The following is an 18,152-nucleotide window of genomic DNA, read 5'->3' on the forward strand; positions in this document are numbered from 1 at the left end:
CCTAGCTATTGCCGGTTCAGCTTTTTATTAAACCAATCTGAGAGACACATCTTCACAGTGTACACATTTTGTTTTGTCTTGTTAAGAAAGGGCTTCGTGTAGCCCACGCTGGCTTTGGACTCTTGATACTCTTGGCTCTTCCTTTAAAGTGCTGGGATTGCAAATATGTGCTACCACATCTGACTTTTATTTTTGTAGTTTTGTGGTGAATGTCTGTGTGGTGGATGTATGTGGTGTATACACATGTGTGTGCAGGTGTGTGTGTGTGCCTGTGCATGTGTAGAGACGGAGTCGGGGGGAGTGTCTGGGGATCTCCTTTGCCACTCTCCTTACCCTGTTCCTTTGAGGTAGGGTCTCCAACTGAATCTTGAGCTCACCTTTTGTTTCTTCCTAGCTAGGCTGGTAACCAGAAGCCCAAGTGATGCTGGCATCTCTGCCTTCACAGCCCTGGGTTTCAGGTGAGCAGAGACACTCCTGGTTTGTTAAGCGGTTGCTGGGATTTGAACCCATGCTCTCATGGTTATACAGAAAGCATTCAACAACTAAGCCCTCCTTTCAGCCCTGACCTGTGTCTTTTGAGATAGGGTCTGTCTTAGCTAGGGTTTTTATTGCTGTGAAGAGACACCATGACCACGGCAACTCTTATAAAGAAAACATCTAATTGAGGGGCTCACTTACAGTTTCAGAGGTTCAGTCTATTATCATCATGTTTGGACATGGTGGCATGCAGACAGACATGGTGCTGGAGGAGTGGTGAGCAGAGAAGCTGCATCTTGATCCCACAGGCAACAGGAAGTGAGCTGAGAAACTGGGTGTGGCTTAAGTATATATGAGACCTCAAAGCCCACCACCACAGTGACACACTTAAGCCAACAAGGCCACAAACACTATTAAGTGACTTTTCCTTTGGGGGCCATTTTTTTTTAAACCACCACAAGGTCTCACTATGCAGTCCAGGCTGGTCCATAACTCACAACCTCCCAAGTGCTGGGTGATGTGAGTGTCCTGCTTGGCCCTGCTAGCAAGACAACAACCCTGAGCTTAGCCTGCCTGTCTGGGCAGCTGGGCCCATTGGTGGCTTGCCTGTCATGTCACAGCATGGGCAGTACAGGGTCAACTCTCTGTTTGCAGATCTCGGCTTCTGTGAGCCTGTTCTGTTCCTTGGCCACCACTCTGTGATGGACCTCACAGCCTGCACTCAGGGAATGTGGCCTGTGCCTACCTCACATGCCATTTCCCCCAGGGGCAACAGCCTTGCTGCTCCTCAGCTGCTCACTAAGGTTGACACTTCAAGAGTAGCCTCCTCCAGAAAACCTTCCCTGACTGCTAGCCCCCAGGGGCTTCTGGAGCTCCACCATCAGGAGAGGGTGCCTGGGACCCACCATCCAGCTAAACTGTTCCTTCCCAGGTATTTCTTACTGCAGAGCCAATGCCTGGTCTCGAGAAGGCCCTGGGTTCTAGCCCCAGCACTGCAAAAATCCAAACAGCTAAGCACTTGATGGGCTAGTATAGGTACTGCAGTTGCCAGGGTCAGAGCCTTGGCCAGGGCATCCCTGGCTGCTGGGCTTCCCATCCTCAACAGGCCAGTTAAACAGACAAGTGACAGTGAAAAGCAGAGACAGGAAGAGGGACAGAGAGGTCCTGTGACAACTTGCGGTTCTCACTCCCCAAATCATTTTCAGGGTCTTGACATGAAGTTTAAATCCAGGGCCAGAGGTCTGCATAGCTGAGGGACCTTATCAGGGTGTGGTCCCGCCCATTTTCATTGTCTGGGCCCTAGTCCCTCCTGTAGGTGTTCTGACAAGTTCATAACTATGTAAAATCTCTTCCTGGGAGACAAGTTCCTTTGGCTGTCTCTGGCTTTAGCCCTTCCTTCCTCCAGCATGAGATCCCCAGGAAGCTGCAGTTTCTTGGGGACCACTGTTTCAATAGTCTGACAGCCAAAGGGAGTGGGGAGGGACACAGTGTCTTGCTTGGCTCCTGTCAGGATGGCACAGTGTCCCCTGGGAGGAGAGCACCCTAGGCTTTGATTGCCCAATACAGGACAGTCACTTTTGTAGCTACAAAGTGCCCCAGTGTGTCCCCAGAGTTCAGAATTGTAGGGTGATGGCAAGGGACTCCAAGGGCTTGAGAAGCCGCTAAGTCAGAGGTATTAGCCGAATGCTCAGTTGGATCCAGCCTGGCCTCCAGTGGAACCCTGGAGCAGCTGACTCATGCTCTAAGCATGTCCTCTGTCCCTCTGTCCTCTCAGAGTGGAGCTCTCGGATGTGGGAGTAGTGCACAGGGAAGCCAGTCTGCCTGGAGCTGGAGCAGGTGGACACCCCTCAGAGGCTGGGGCAGTGGGGGCAGGCCTGGGGTTGTTTCCACTCAGGAAATAGCCTTGTGTGGGTGTCGGGCTGAGTTCCCTGGCCACAAGTATGCAGTGTCCTCTGACCACAGGTGTTCCCACCTAAGTCAGCAGCCATTGTGGTGGAAACAGCCCTGGAGTTACCTGAGCAGTTCATTCCTTCTCTATCCTACATGTCCAGAGAGGGAGGAGCCTGCTCCCTCCAATGGACCCCCATGGTCCTGTCCCAGGTTCACAGAGGCTCCAGAATACCCATGTCACTATCCTGGTAGGTCAACTGACCTGACTTTCAGAAGCAGCCCTGGGTGGAAGTCTGTGCAGGACGTACAAAGATTGGTTTGGGAACACAGTGGTCCCCATGAACCAGTTGGTGCCAGGCATCAACAACCCTTTGTGATACCAGGTGGTGACTCCACAGCTACTAGGGGAAAGAAAGACCCCACTGAGATGTATGTGTGTGTGTGTGTGTGTGTGTGTGTGTGTGTGTGAGAGAGAGAGAGAGAGAGAGAGAGAGAGAGAGAGACGAGACCGAAGAGAGAGAGAGAAAGAGAGAGAGAGAGAGGTTGCTTCCAAATGTGCGGAGGGCTAGGACAGATTTGCTCTTAATTAAGTTTCAGGTTTACTGCCTGGCAACTCCTCACAGGCCTGGCTCTGGGGGTGCTAGGATTAATGAAAACATAGGACCTCCAGCTATGCCTGAATGTCTGATAGGCAGCAAATGGCTTTAAAGAATATATATGTACATATATATGTATATGTACAGATATAATTTATTTATTTGTATTTTATGTACACTGGTGTTTTGAATGCATGTATGTCTGTGTGAGGGTGTTGGATTCCCTGGAACAGAACTTACAGACAATTGTGAGCTGCCATGTGGTTGCTGGGAATTTAAGCCAGTGCTCTTAACTGCTGAGCCATCTCTCCAGCCCCATAAATGGCTTTTTAAGTGTATCCTGTGTCACACTGAGGCAACCTTGGTACTAGAAGTTAGCCATTCAAATTGAGCTGGGTATCATATGTGATACCCTGTCACATGCCTATAATCCCAGCATTCGGGAAGTCAAAGCAGAAGGATTGCCATGAGTTCAAAGCCAGCCTTGGCTACATAGTGAGTTTCAGGCTAACCTGGACTATATAATAAGAGGGACTTTTGGGTTCTTAGTCTCATTAATAAGGGGATTTAAGAATGGTCTCAAATGGAAGCTGAAGGACAACTTTATTAGAATGTAAAGAAAAACCTCCAGGGCCTGCTAGTTGCAAACCTTAGCAGCTGCCGGAAGGCAGAGAGGGGGAGAGAAGGGGAAAAGGGCCTCCTGTTTGAGGGTACAGAGGTCAGTCACATGGCAGACAAGCAGCCTCATGTCAGGGAGGGAACTTCTGAGAAAGACTATATTCCATTTTGCTTCCTATTGCTGTGATAAAACACTGGCCTTTAGCAGCTCCGAGAAGGGACAGGTTTACTTCATTTTACAGCTGTCAGGTCACACTCCTCCACAGAGGGAAGTCAGTGCAGGAACTTGGGGGCAGGAGTAGAAGCAGAGGCCACAGGACTTGATTCTCATGGCTCGCTCAGTCTGCTTTCTGGTATCACACCTGCCCTGTAATGGCCTCACCCACATTGGGCTGGGCCTTCCCACATCCATCATTAACAAAATGCCCCTCAAACTCAGTCACAGGCCCATCTAATGGAGGTATTTCCTTAGTTGAGGTTCCTCTTCCCAGATGGTCTGAGCTTGTGTCAAGTAGACAAAAGTAACAGTCATAGATCGTTACTTCCCTAGCCCTGGGTGCTCGGGAAGGCATGCTTAGAGAGGAGTGGGAAGAAAAGGAAGTTACACTCTCCTAGTGATTCAGAAAAGAAAGTCGAGTCACAGCTGCATGACTGTCCTGTGTAGGAACATGCTAAGAGCCAGGAATTCTGGAAAGGAAAACTGCCTTATCCCTTTAAAGGGATAATATTGTACCCCCCTTCAGACTTAATTCACTTTATTTTTCTTGTATAAAAACCCTTATGTGGTGGTCCCCTGATCAGAGACTCTGGTGTGAGTTTTCACAAAATGGTCACTGAATTCCTGATGAAAGACTTGGTCCAACAGTCTCTTGCCAGAGGACAGAGGTTAGGAAGCTGTAGGTCTTGGAGATGGCATCAAAGGTAGCCTTGGTAAAGTTGCCAAGGTGTCAGTGCCCCTGGCTGATGTGTAGCAATCATCAATACCGGCCATCAGCAGCAGCTTCTTGGAGCAGAGATGATGCCAGTGCCTGGAGTTGGGGGAATGAGGCTCACCAACACAGAGCCACAGTGTTCTGTCATCTTGTATGCAACAGTGTGGGGCTTGCCAATCTGGTTCCCCCAGTAGCCTCTCTGCACAGGGACATTGGAGAGCTTGGCCAAGATGATGGCCCCTTGGATGGCAGTGGCTACAGCCCCCTTGGAGCACGTAACACATAGACCAACATAACCATTGTAGTCTCCAATAGCGACAAAAGCCTTGAACCTGATCTGGTGGCTAGCCTGAGTCTGCTGCTATACTGGCATGACCTTTAGAACCTCATTCTTTAGGAATTATCCCAGAAAAATGTCAATAATCTCAGATTCCTTAATGGGCAGGGAGAACAGGCATGTCTCCTCCAGGGACTTGGTCTTCATGTCTTTAACTAGGCAGCCCAGCTTGGTGATGGGTACCCACTCCTTGTCTTCGGCTTTACCTCCACGAGCTTGTGGCCTCCACCATGGTCTGTAATGGGACATTTCCTGTCGAGACCACTGGTCCCAAATAATTGACTCAGAGGCTTCATATGAATTATAAATGCTTGGCCAATAGCTCAGGCTTGTTACTAACTAACTCTTACACATAAGTTAACCCATTTGTGGCTTTACCTGTCCTCTAGCATGTCTTGCTTCCTGGCAATGGTTGGCTGGCATCTTCCTTGATTCCACCCTCCTCCTTCCCATCATTCTCAGTTTGGCTTTCCCTCCTAACTTTCTGCCAGCTTTTATTAACAATGAGAGTAATACATATTCATAATGTAGAAAAGAATTGTTCCACAGCAATGGTCACAGCCTCAACCACAACCAAACTGCTGTGGAATCCTCCACGGAAGCCTGGGTGCCCAGGTCCTCTGGGTCCTCCCACTGCACCAGGGCTATTTGCCATTTGGTGTTTTTCCAAAGAAGAAGAAAGTGCACCTATTTCTTTAGCATGACTAAGGTGAGGAGTGAGTCCACCTTCCTGAGGGGTGGTCATGAGAGCCAAAGTTACATTTTAAGTTTTTTGTTTGTTTGTTTTTTTTTTCTTTTTTCTAGACAGAGTTTCAGGCTGGCCTCGAACTCACAGAGATCCGCCTGCCTCTGCCTCCCGAGTGCTGGGATTAAAGGCGTTCGCCACCAACGCCCTGCTGTAAGTTTTAATTACTATGCCTTAGAGGTCCATGAAACAAAAATGCCTCTGATCTGCAAGTCCTTTGCCCAAAGACAGAAAGTTCCTGAAATGCTGGAGGCTATTGTTTATGGGAGATTACAAGTCACATGTTTTTCATTCCCCTAAACAAGTTTGTTTGACCCATCTGCACCAGATGTGCTTGATCACATGTGGGTGAGAGGTTGCCAGGCAGGAAATACCTCAGGATGTATGATTGCCCCTGATTGGACCTGTTGGGAAAGAAATGAATTATGGGTTTTCCTTCTTAAGCCCTTGCCTTACTTGATTCTGGGCCATTTCCTGGGAATCTGGGTGTGGACCTGGCTAGAGCCCATCCAGCTGGTCAGTATTTAATTAAAGCTTGCTTCAAATTTGGCTTTAGATTGTGGTAGTGGTCTTATTCTTGATCAGTGGGACTAATGTGGTCCCTTAGCCAAGTGATTGACATGGCCTCATTGGAAGTTCCTCACTCAGGACAGAGATTCTGGGCTTTTATTGCTACTCTAGCACACCAATGGGGGTCAGCACACAACCTCATGGCCTGCTGTACCGCTCCTGGGTGGATATGGAAGAACTGTACCAAGGTGATGCCTCCTATCAATGTTTAAGGCTACTCTAGCTACAGCTGACAGGAAATAGAAACTGCCAAGATGACCATCCACACAGGAATGGACAAGCAACATGTACATGCACACGGCACATGATGGAATTTTATGTATCTGCAAAGAGAAATGAAATTACAGTATGTGCAGGAGGATAGATGGAGTCAGAAATCATGTTTAGTGACATAAGCCAGACTCAGAATGACAAATACCCCATGTTTTCTCTTATACACTGAACCTAAATTTAAAATTATATATGCATGCATGTAAACCTCTATTTGTATTTGTGTGCATATATGCCTCTATTTATATATGTGTGCATATATATCTGTATATGTGCAAATTATATATGGGTGTATGTATATCTATATACATATGAACATATATATCTTTATCTATATGTGTGCATGTATATCTATATATATGCAAATTATATACATGTGTATGTATATCTATTTTTGAACATATATATCTTTATCTATATGTGTGCATGTATATCTATATATGTGTGAATTATATACATGTGTGCATGTATTTCTCTATTTGTGTGTATATGTATCTATCTACATATTAAGCATATATGTATCTATATATGAGTATACATATGCCTATCTATATATGCATGAATGTATTCCTATCTATATATGCGCATGTATGTCTCTACATGTGTGTTTGCTGGCTGGGAAATGAGAAAGGGTCTTGAGGAGGGAGGAGGCGAGCTTGAGGAAGGGGGTGACAGGGTAATGGAACTTGTGTCAGGAGAGTAGAGAAGGCACCGTGTGGGAGAAGGAAGGGACTCAGTTTGAGGGTATGGATGAGGAGGGCAGCAAGGGAGGGGAACAAATGAGAACAAAGTGTGATGACACTCAGAGGTGAAGCCATGATGGTGCAGCCCCCTGTTCCATATACACCCTAAAATTTAGCCGAAGGAAGGAATGATTGCATGCACACCACCACCATCACCACCAGACAAACTGAATTGGGCAGCATGCCCAAAAAGCAGGACTACCCCGAATCTTGAGGACCCCCCTGAATTTGTCCACCCCCACTTTAGGGGCTGATACTTGATGAGGACTATTGTTTGTGGCTAGGCTTTGTTCTGTCTTCTACATGCCCACTGGCCACTGAATCACACACTCACAGACCCACGGAAGAGTGAGGACCTGGCCACACAGGGCACCTGGTACCTTCTGGGGTATTATGGGCCACTTTGAACAGGTCTGTAGGTTTTTCCCAGTGGGACTCTATTTCAGAAGTGTCCCCCTTCAGCTGTGCTACAATGTGCAAGTTGTACAAACTAACAGTGACCCTGCTTCCACTTGCTAGTTTTGACACTGAGTTTTCTCTTCCAAATATTTCTTAAACAAGCAGCCAGAGGTCACCATCCTATTCCTCCTTCATTCTATGGAAAGCCCAATAACCCGAGACAGCACAGTGGCAATATCTGAACAGAACTCAGCACCCGGCGGCCAGGCACAGAAGGCTGCTAATTCTCTGTGCCGATGTGACATCTGCAGGCGGTGCTCCCTGCCCACTCACTACCCAGCACTCAGCTAACACTGGAGGGGCTGGGCTGCAATTTCCTGCCTGTCCACCCGTCTACTACATCCTCTTCCAACCCTCACCCGTGCCCACCCCCAGCCTAGGCATAATTTTAGAAACTTAATAGATGTTGGCTGCATTCTTGGTCCCGTGCCTGTGGGGGTGGGTCCCAAAAGGAGACAGACATTTCTTTCTTCAGCCTTGCTGATTGAGAGCCTCTGTCTTCCCCAGGGACCGGCTTCTGAAGGGCCATTGTATGAGGACAGCTTCTTGCACAGTTGCCTCTTTGTGGCTCCCCACCACACTGCCCTGTCAGCCTGGATGACCATGCAGGATTAGTGACAGTTGTTAGTAGTCTTTCTTGAGATCCCCAAAGCTAACAGTAGCAGTGGGAATAGACTTGAGGACCAAGATTCCGATGGCCATGAGGCCACTTGCCATCATTCGCTCACTCATTCATTGATTCATTCAATTTATCTAGTCAGTTAATTAGGTAGTTTGTTAGAGACAAGGTGTTGTTTGGTAGCCCTAGCTGGTCTAGAACTCACTCTGCAGTCCCAGCTGCCCTCAAATTCACAGCAATCCTTTTGTCTCAGTCTCCTGAGTGCTGGATTTACAGACATGTCTCACAATGCTTGAACACTTTGTTGTCTTAATACCAGAAATGGCAGGCTACAACGGGTTTGGGGAGGGTGGATTAGGCATGGACCAAAGCCTGACACTTGGACATAGGGAAGACGTCAGTATCCTTTCTAGTGGGGTCTGCTGATTGGAGGGCTCGCTCTGCTCCTGGAACCAGCCTTGGCAGAATTCTGGCAAAGAAGGGTGTGGAAAGGAGACATACCCAGAGGCTGGACACATCCCCTTCTTCCCTCATCTTCCACTCCAGTCAGCGGGACCACTTCATGCCCATTTACAGACAGGGAAGTCAAGGCTCCACTAAAGTAGCTCACCTACGAGCACTCAGCCAGTGCCTTGGAATGATCTTATTTTAAAAAAAATCTGTAGCTTTACTGAGATTCAATCCACCCACTTGAAAAGACAGCCAGCCCTTGAGCGTCATTGCTCACACGGTGTGCCGTCAATCTTTCTTTAATCTGTACTATTGCTTCACTCCAAATAAAAATTGCCTTGCTGCTTTTGCAAAGATAAATAGTCAGCCAATAGCTTCTCATATCCTGAGGACTGTACAGCTAGCCCCATGGTCCATTCCAAAACATTCCATCTCATTAAAGACCCTCGATTCTCTTATCTGGCTCCCTCTGCTCCCTGTGGTCCCCATGGGCACATTGCCCTGAGCCTTCTGGATCTGTTCTTCCTTCCAAGGTGTGTGTGGTGTTTTAGGGTTTCAGATACCACATGACACACATCAGTGCTTCACTTTGTGTGTCACTGCGGTGATGGGAGCCTGGGCTTTTGATGGTCAGGCTGCTGCGAGAAATGAACTTGTGAGCTCTGAGCACAGGTTCTCTTGTGGGTGGTAGAAGGTGTCTTTACTATCTCTGGACTCTCCACTCCATCTGGCTGCTCAGATTCCTGTTCACACTTTGGCCCTCTTAACCAGGATGCTCTAGGTGAATCTGGGTGTTGCTGGATGTGATCACATGCCTACCTTCCTACCTTGGAAGGCTGGGTGAGGCAGGTAAACCAGTTCAAGGCCAGATTGGACATGAGATGTTATCTCACACAGAGAGACAAATCTGATTTAGGGATTACTGTCCCAAATCAACTTTTTTTTTCCTTTATGGTCTCTACTTGCAGAGTGATGTTATCCACAGGGTTGGCCTCTGTGAACTCTACTGAAAAACATTTAAGAAGCAAGGACCCTGTTCTCTCCCTGTCTCTCTCCAGTGAGAGACAGGGTGGCAAAAATTCTGAGAAACCTGGAGAAACCTCCAGGTGACTGAGAAACCTGGAGGGGCTGTATAGTGACTCTGGCTATGACTTCAGCGGAAGGTCCCCTGCTCAGGGTCCACCCATGCTAGGCCCCATCAATGTTGCTGTAAGTCCTTTAGTATATCTTCAAGAAGCCCAGACCTTCGCTTCCAGAGGTTCCTTGGCATCACCCAGAAAAATCTTGGGTCACCATTGTAGTATATGTAGTGTGTACATTCATGGCAATTATTAGGTAGAGGCCAGGGGACAAACATTCCACAGCACACAGGCCACCTGACAGCCCCAGCTGTGAACTGTGCCCAGCTGGGGAGCTTGTAACTTATCCATGGCTTGTGCATCTATATTCTTGCCACTTCCTGGCACGGATTTGAGGTAATTTACAAAGATACTAACAAAACCAATGGGAAATGAGGAAATTATGGTTAAAATTAACACAAGGCAAGGAAATTAAAGCAAACATAGATGATACCCAGGTTAGAAGACACTTGGATGTGTAAAGGTGGGATTTGCAGTGAACTTTGAGTTTCCTAGAAGCCAGAGCAAAAAGAGCAGCATAATCAATTTTGAGATTTTGTTTTCATCAGCTTAATGTTAGAAACAGCAGAGCTCTCCAGGGCCAAAAGGACTCAGGCCTGAGTTCTTCTGTGGGTCAGAGTAATAGGCTGGAGTCGACATCACTGTTCTCAACAGCAGCTACGCAGGGGACAAGTAGGCTAAGGGGGCTCTCCATGGATCACCTGCCCTATAGTGGGTGTCACTGTCCCAGTTGATTACAGAAAGCAGGTCACACTATGGGCAGCTCAGAAGAGTGACTGAGCAGAGAGGCCTTGGAGCCAGATGCCAAGACCAAGACCTGGGCTTACTCCCTAGTAGCTGTGTGTTTGGAACTCTTCCAGAAACCTCTCTGAGCTCAGTTTCTTCATCCATAGAATGGAGCTGGTAATAGCGCCCACCCACTATGTGTATGAAGATTAAGAGTTTGCGTGCCTAAGTCGGTAGAGTGCTTGCCTAGCATGCACAAAGTTCTGGGGTCAGTCCCAAGTGCCACATAGCTGTCATCCCAGCACTAGGGAGGTAGAGGCTAGGGGATCAAGACCTTGTCTAAGAGGGTGCCGCTGACATCCCAAGTCCAATCCTTGGATCCCACAGTAGCAGGGAAAACTGACTCCTGAAAGCTGTCCTGTAACCGCTCGACAGATAGTGTAGCGCTAGTGTGTGCTCTCCTCCCTCTCTCAAACATAGACTAATTAATAATAATAATAATAACAACAATAATAACAGCAATCAAGAGAAATCTAAAAACAGGGCAGGTTGTGGTGGTGCATCCCTGTAATTCCAGCACTTGCAGACAGAGGCAGGTGCCTCTGTGAATTGGAAGCCTGCCCGGTCTGCATAGAAAATTCCAGGCTAGTCAGGGCTAAATAGTGAGACCATGTCTCAAAAACAAAACAAATAAAAATAAACAAAATAAAACCAAGATCCGAAGTTCTTGGTTTTAGGAACCAGGTGCCTTCCACCTCCCCACCCTCCCTCACCCCCGCCCCAGCACACCTTCAGCGACTATCACCAGCCACCAAATGTGACACTCCTAACTTTTAAAAGTTCCCTGCCATCACTACCTGTTCTTTCCCTCCCTCTTCCTCCCCCCCCCTTCTTTCTTTCATCCTCGCCCTCCCCCAATAAATCTCTTGTGAGATCTGTTTCGTGGTGTGATTTTGGGGGCATTCCTTGGTCCTGATCCTCCAAAGTACTCTTCTGCTGCTAACCCCTAACAATGATGCTGTGTGATGCAGGTAGGACATTCTGGTGCCTGCGTTCCCCATTGGGGGTCTAAGCCACAGTAGGACTCTATCCCTTATCTCTAGTTCACCCACAACAGATCCATCTTCTGGCCCACTGATCCCTTGGCCCTCCATCCATCACTAGGAATTGGTGGGTGATTCCTCTCAGTGGCATAAATGTTCCCTGAGTCTCTAGTATTCTTAGAGGCAGAGGTACCCACCTCTGACCCTTTCTTTTGGGTGAGGCTTTGTTTTTGAAGTCGGTTTTTGCCTTTTGGTTTCATTCCTGGTAGTAGGCGCCATGTCTCCTTGGACTTTTAGCCCTGACCCCTGTCCACTGAACGGTATGTGTCTTCCTCTTTCAGTTTCTTTGAGTCCTGGGGTTGCCTTGGACGTCGGGCCTTGGACTTTCCCCTCTTCCTCACCTATGGGAACCATGCCATTCATAGGAAAACCTCCAGCCTCTCCTGGCACCTGACCCAAAGGGCTCCAAATTTATTGACTTATGTTATTATTGATCTGTAAGTTTGTTGTAAAGTGGGAGCCCAGAGCTAGCAAGAAGGGAAAAGACAAAGGAGCAGGCCAGCTGCAGTGTGCACACACCCAACACACACCTGTTCTCTGCAGTGGCCACTCCAAACCAGGGTGCTGCTCAAACTCAACTAAGGTGTGTACAAATCATTTGCTTGCGAATTTGATTCCAAATTCCAGAGTCCAATTCTTCAGTTGCTGCTTCCTTCTGGCCTGCTGTGCCCTCCACGTGGGCACCCATGCGGTTCTCTGGCTCCTGCAGCCTGCCACACCTCTGGCCTGCTGCTTCCTTGCAATACATCTCCCTTCTCTCCTGCTTTCTACCCTCTCTACACTCCCCCAGGAGCTGCAGCTCTGCCTGTGGCAGCCTAGGACTCCTTCCTTTGCTTCCTCCCACTCAGAGCTACCTGCTCTATCTCTCTATGTACCTTTCTGGACCCTTACTTTGCAAATTTCCTAGCCTCCCCCAGAAGCTGCCTGCTAAGTTCTGCAGCTTCTCTGGACTCTTCATGGCTTCTACAACATTGGAAGAAGTTCAAGAAAAATTTAAGGTTATGTTTTCTACAACATATATATGTGATTCAGCTCTGATTTAGAATATACTGCATGTGATAATACAATTTTAAGGTTATAAAGGCCTACTCAGATTAACAAAAGCTGATATACTCAATAGACAGAAGGTTCTCAAACTCTTCAGAGATCTGCTGAGAATGGCGTTTAAATGTTTAATATAAAATCTTCCCCCCCCAAAACAAACAAAAAACAAAAACGCTTCCCATGATAGAGAGGAAACCTAGAAGCACCCCTAAGATCTCCTCCAAAGAAACAATGGGGCACAGAAAAACTCCACCTGGAGCCTGCTTTAAATGTGGCAAAGCTGGTCACTAGGTGAAAAACTGCCCTTCACCTCGCCTGCTGCCAGGACCCTGTTCAAACTGTGGACTAGCAGGACACTGGGGAGTGGATTTTCCCACTTTGCCTGGACAAGGTAGGCTGGTCCCCCAAGTTCCTCCTTCATAGGAAAGTCTCTTGGAGCTTCTGGGCCTGATGGTCAAAGACTGATGCTGTCCTGGGATCTCGGCCCCCAATGACCACAGAGGAACCTAGGGTGATTGTTTAGGTAGCCAGTAAGTCTCTGTTTTTAATAGATTTTTTTTATAGATTCAGAATTTAAAATTTAAACTAAAAATTTAAATAGAATTTTTAATAGATTCAGAAGCTGCTTGGTCTGTACTTCCTGCTTACTCAGGTGAAATTCATCCTTCTCAGATCTCTGATGGTGTTGAGACTAGGCCAGTGATAGGTGTATAAATGCAGTTTAACAGCAGCAACCAAGGCCTCAGCTGCCTTCTCAGTTCTCTTCAGCCCACAGGCCTCACTTTCCTAGAGCTATTACTAGGTCTAGACACAGTTTACCTCAATACCAGACTCCAAAAAAGAGATATACACACAAAACAGATTTCAATATAACTTTTCACTGTTCCATTATTTAAAGGAACTTGCTTTATAATGACTACTTTCAGTAACCAGTCACCCATGTCTCAGTAACCAGTTACCCACAGTAAATGATTGGATAGGAAAATTGCAAAGTTTAAGGTGTATAAATGCAATTTCTAAAGGCATGGGAAAGTGATTTATGAGCTATTGATCTAGGTCTGGAAAGCACTGACTACTATTACCATAGCCACAAGCTCAAAATTTTAAATTCCCTTTGGTTGTCTTTGAAGCATAGTCTTGAAAGTGCTCCTCTGTCCTATCTCAGTCCACCTAGTCTTCTGGACAGAGGAAAGAATGTTCACACTTTTAACCCAATCATTTGGATCCCCAGCCTTCTACTCTGACTTGAAGGTGTGAATCTACTGTCTTTTCTACAGTGTGGATTTCAGTATACATTACAGACAGTGGGAATGCTAACATATGTAAAATTTAGCTCTTTTTGTAAACCTAAACATTTTCTTGTTAGCTTCAAGATATTGGCTTGAATCCACCTCTCCTGGGTCAAATAGACTCCAGTTCAGTACGGTCTGAGGAAACAGCCTGTTTTCTCACCTACCTGTTCCACTTATTCCTGAGGGTGGGAATTAACCCCCCCTTTCCCTGGTCTTGGGAGTCCTCTTCCCCAACTACCAAGACTGTGGGCCTAAAAGTTTCAAATGTACACCTAAGAAAAGAAATTTCCCCTAAACGCCTTAACTTTACCTTCTGTCCCTAGTCTGTCTGCCCCAGGAGATTCCAAATCAATTACAGATTGCCCCAGCCCCAGCCCCAGGTGTTCCCTCAAAATCTGCACCCCAGACAGCTTCACTGTAACTATCCCCAGATGGTCTAGCTTCACAAACTGCTCCAACTGTTGCTGCATATCCCTGGCCCTCAATAGTCCCACAGAGCCTGGACAGCTAGTGAAACAGCCTGCTCTTCCAGGACTTGGCCAGCACCCCAGCTTTCTTGAGTCCCCAAAGATGTCGATACCCACAGACAACAGGAAGCAATCTAAAGAGCATGGTGTCCCCATTCCTGCCTCACCACCAACCCTTCCTAGTTCCTCACTTTTTATAATGAACAAAAGGGAGGAATGTTAGCAACCTGCCTTCAGCCACTCAGCACCAGCAGCCACTCCATCACCAGCCACCAAATGTGACTTGCCTACCCTTTAAAAGGTCCTACCACCATCATGTATCTCTCTCTCATCCCCATCAGAGGTGCCCCCCACCCCGTTATCACTTGTATGAGATCTGTTGCATGGTATAATTTCTTCAGTTTCTGCCCTAAACTTGGGATTAGTAGCTGCATGGGATAAACCATGAGACGTATGGGAAGTAGGCAGTGAGTACCAGTCAGATGCACTACCCTCTGTATGTATCTGTGACACTCCATAGCAAGCAAAGCACAAGATTATCAACTAGGTGGACCCGTGTGACCAATAATGCTCTGGAAAGCTGGTGAGGTCACAGTCTATGGCTGCATGGGCTTTTTCCTGAAGGGGCGGTTGCTGGAGGGTTCCTGTGGGACAAGGGCATCTTCCACAGAGGGCTGTGCATTGAAAGCCCTCAGATGTGGGCATTCCACTGCCTATCCACTGGGGTGCTCAGCGATGCCTGTGCTTGCCTTTCTTCTTTCCCAGCCTCTCCTGCCAGGTCCTGACCCTCCTTGGTTCCTCTTTGTTCTGTCTTGCTTGCCGTTGGGACTCCTTTTCCTTCCTCAACTGTCTCTCTCACTCTCTTAACCCCCAGGATCCGCTTTCTGGACCACTGAACTGTAGGGACCCAGGGCGTGGAGGAAGTCAAGACAGTCTTTGGGCTGGGGACACAGGAAGTTTATGACTTCTCTCTCTTGCTGTCCTTCCAGGAAAGGGGCATGGCCCTGTCTGCGAGCAGGAAGCAGTGCAATTGCCCGGGAACCTGGCCTGGGTTGGGGGTTGAGGGGTGGAAGGTGTTCCTAAGATCTCAGAGAGCAGAAAGACACCAGACCAGCCCCACCCAGCTGTAGGGCACATACCACATGCTGTGGCAACGTTATTAAGGGAACATGGGCGGCCAGTGACGTTAAAGGCATTCCTCAGAAGTTCATGGATCAGTCAGCACAGGAAGAAACATCGATTCTTCCCACAAGCGGGTGTGGAGGGCCAAGATCAGGATCTCTGTGGGGAGAGAAAGGGTTCCTCCTTGCTGTAGGGGCCTTTGGCCAGCTCTTGCTGAGGGTCCCACTGCAGTCATTCATGTCCAGTGGCCAGTTCCTGAGGGAGGGAAAGTCCCTCTGTTTCCTGCTCCACTCTGGTTACTGACGCAGAGCAGAGCACAGATGTCTCGGGTCCCATGTTAGAGATCTTACAGCTGCTGGGCGTGGCAGTCCCTTGGAAAGGCAAATGCCCCGCCCCTTTCCCAGCAGTCTGGCCAAACTTTTCAGCTAGGAAACAACAAACGCTTCTCAGTAGTTATACTTCTGGGAATTTGCCTAAGGAAAGGGTCCTAAAAACAGAAAAGTCAGGTATGGGGTACACTGCAGTCCTGGAAGCTGGGAGGCTGAGGCAGAGGAATGATATGAACTTCAGGGCAGCCTGGGCCACAATCTGAATTTCTTCAGGCCAGCCTGAGTTGCAGAATGAACAAAACAAAAATGTAGAAAGCGGAGAGGGAGGAAAGAAAAGTGTGTGTGTGTGTGTGTGTGTGTGTGTGTGTGTGTGTGTGTGTGTAGTGGCACACACTTGTGAACTCAGCAGTTGGGAAGTTGAGGCAGGAGGCTCTCAGGAGGATTTCAAGTTCAAGGCCAGCCTGGGCTATACAATGGGACTTTCTCAACACACACACACACACACACACACACACACACACACACACACACACACACACACCCCAAAACCAAAACAACAAACTTTAAAAAAAAAGTAGTGCTGGGACTGGAGCTCAGTTGGGAGAGCACTTGTCTTGTGTGCACAGAGCCCATTTGAATCCCTAGTATCACATAAACCAGGCATGGTGTGGAATGCCATGCTAACACTCATGAGGTGAAGGTAGGAGGATTAGGAGGTCGACTTTATCCTCAGCTACATATGCAGTTTGAGGGTAGCCTGGGCTACATGAAATATGTCTCAGAAACAAAACAACAAACCCCAAACAAACTAAAAGCAAAATAAGCAGAGAAAACAAAGCCCAATAACTCACATGTGAGTGTATGACTGGTGATGTTCATGGCAATGCTGAGTGGATAACAGGTGTCCTGGTGCTGCGCTGACTCAGGCTGAGAGAGCTGCTCTATGATTCCACCACATTGCTCCAGATGGTAAGGAAGAGTGGCTGGGACCCTGGTGGAACTTCCAAGGGACCAGGTGTGTTTTTGGAGAATTTTCTGAGTGATTCCTGGAGAGAGAAGCAGAGGATGTAGAAAAAAAGCCAGGAGGCTGTGCAGCTCCCAGGGGGCAGTGTTGGCAAGGGGTGCAGTCAACTTTTTTCACAGCCAAAAGCCCAGCACACAGTCCTTACCAAGGATGGAAGATTGTTCATTTGTCCTAAAATCCTTAAACACAGGCTTCCTTCCTGCAAAAGCAACACATGTGCATCGCTTGAAAACAAAACTGTACATAATTCTGGGAAGTCCATCGGCCTAACACCTTCTTTCCATCCCAGGGAACCATCCTTGGGCTATTTGTGTTTTCTCTTTTAGATATTTTGCATCCAAATTTTCTAAACTAAATTTGTATCCTTAAGTTACAAGCCACACAATAAGGAATGGATTTTACATTGTAAACCAGTACACACAGGTTTGCATGTAGCTAAAGCAGATTTTACATTGTAATGCAGTACATACAGCTTTGCATGTAACTAAAGCAAAAATTTTAGGAAGTGGTGATACTCTGGACATCAGTGCCCAGCTCTTATTCTCTAGTTTCTGTTTAAAAAGAAGGGTGCTGCACCAGGCAGTGGTGGCACAGGCCCTTAATTGAAGCAAGGAGGCAGAGGCAGGCAGATCTGAGTTCAAGGCCAGTCTGATCAGGACAGCAGGTCAAGACAGCAGGACTTCACAGAGAAACACTGTCTAAGGTGGGGGTGGGGGACTGCTTTTTCAGCAGGGCTTGCTGATGTCATGACCCATCACTGTATGACTTGCAGAGATAGCTGCTGGGTGCTGACTCACAAGGCTGGCTCTCTGTTCCCTTTTCTGCAGCTAGGCTTTGCATGTGGGACTTACCAGATAGCCACTTTTCCTAGCATTTCCATGGACAGCCTCCTCAGGCCCTTTCCTCCTCCCAGGGCAACAGAGCATCTCATGGGGGGCAGGGTGGCAGGGTTGGGAGTGGCGGGAGCATCCTCCCTTCTCCACTTCTGTCTGCTCACTCTCCACAAATTGTCCACAGACCTCCCCACGATTTGACCTGTAACACACACACACATACACACAAATAACACCACCACCTCACACAGGGCTCAGTTTGTAGAATGGCTGCTTTGTATGCACAAGGCCCTGGGGTCAATCCCCAATACCATATAAACCAGGCATGGTAGCACACTCCTGTAATCCCAGCTTTCAGAAGAAGGAA

At 47.7% G+C, this 18,152-nt stretch overlaps 1 long non-coding RNA gene and 1 pseudogene across 1 annotated transcript; both read right to left on the reverse strand.

Moving 5' to 3' along the window:
• Positions 1 to 3,679: 3,679 nt before the first annotated feature.
• On the reverse strand, positions 3,680 to 5,369 carry LOC107978822 (annotated as a pseudogene).
• Positions 5,370 to 13,660: 8,291 nt separating this feature from the next.
• LOC103161246 lies at positions 13,661 to 17,626 on the reverse strand. Its single transcript, XR_003487002.2, has 3 exons — positions 17,098 to 17,626; positions 16,780 to 16,974; positions 13,661 to 15,758 (listed from the first exon to the last, which is right to left on the reverse strand). It is a non-coding gene; the product is annotated as an uncharacterized LOC103161246 (long non-coding RNA).
• Between the last annotated feature and the right edge of the window lie 526 nt (positions 17,627 to 18,152).

Source organism: Cricetulus griseus, chromosome 7, assembly GCF_003668045.3.
Source record: "Cricetulus griseus strain 17A/GY chromosome 7, alternate assembly CriGri-PICRH-1.0, whole genome shotgun sequence".
In the NCBI taxonomy this organism is placed as follows: Eukaryota; Metazoa; Chordata; class Mammalia; order Rodentia; family Cricetidae; genus Cricetulus; species Cricetulus griseus.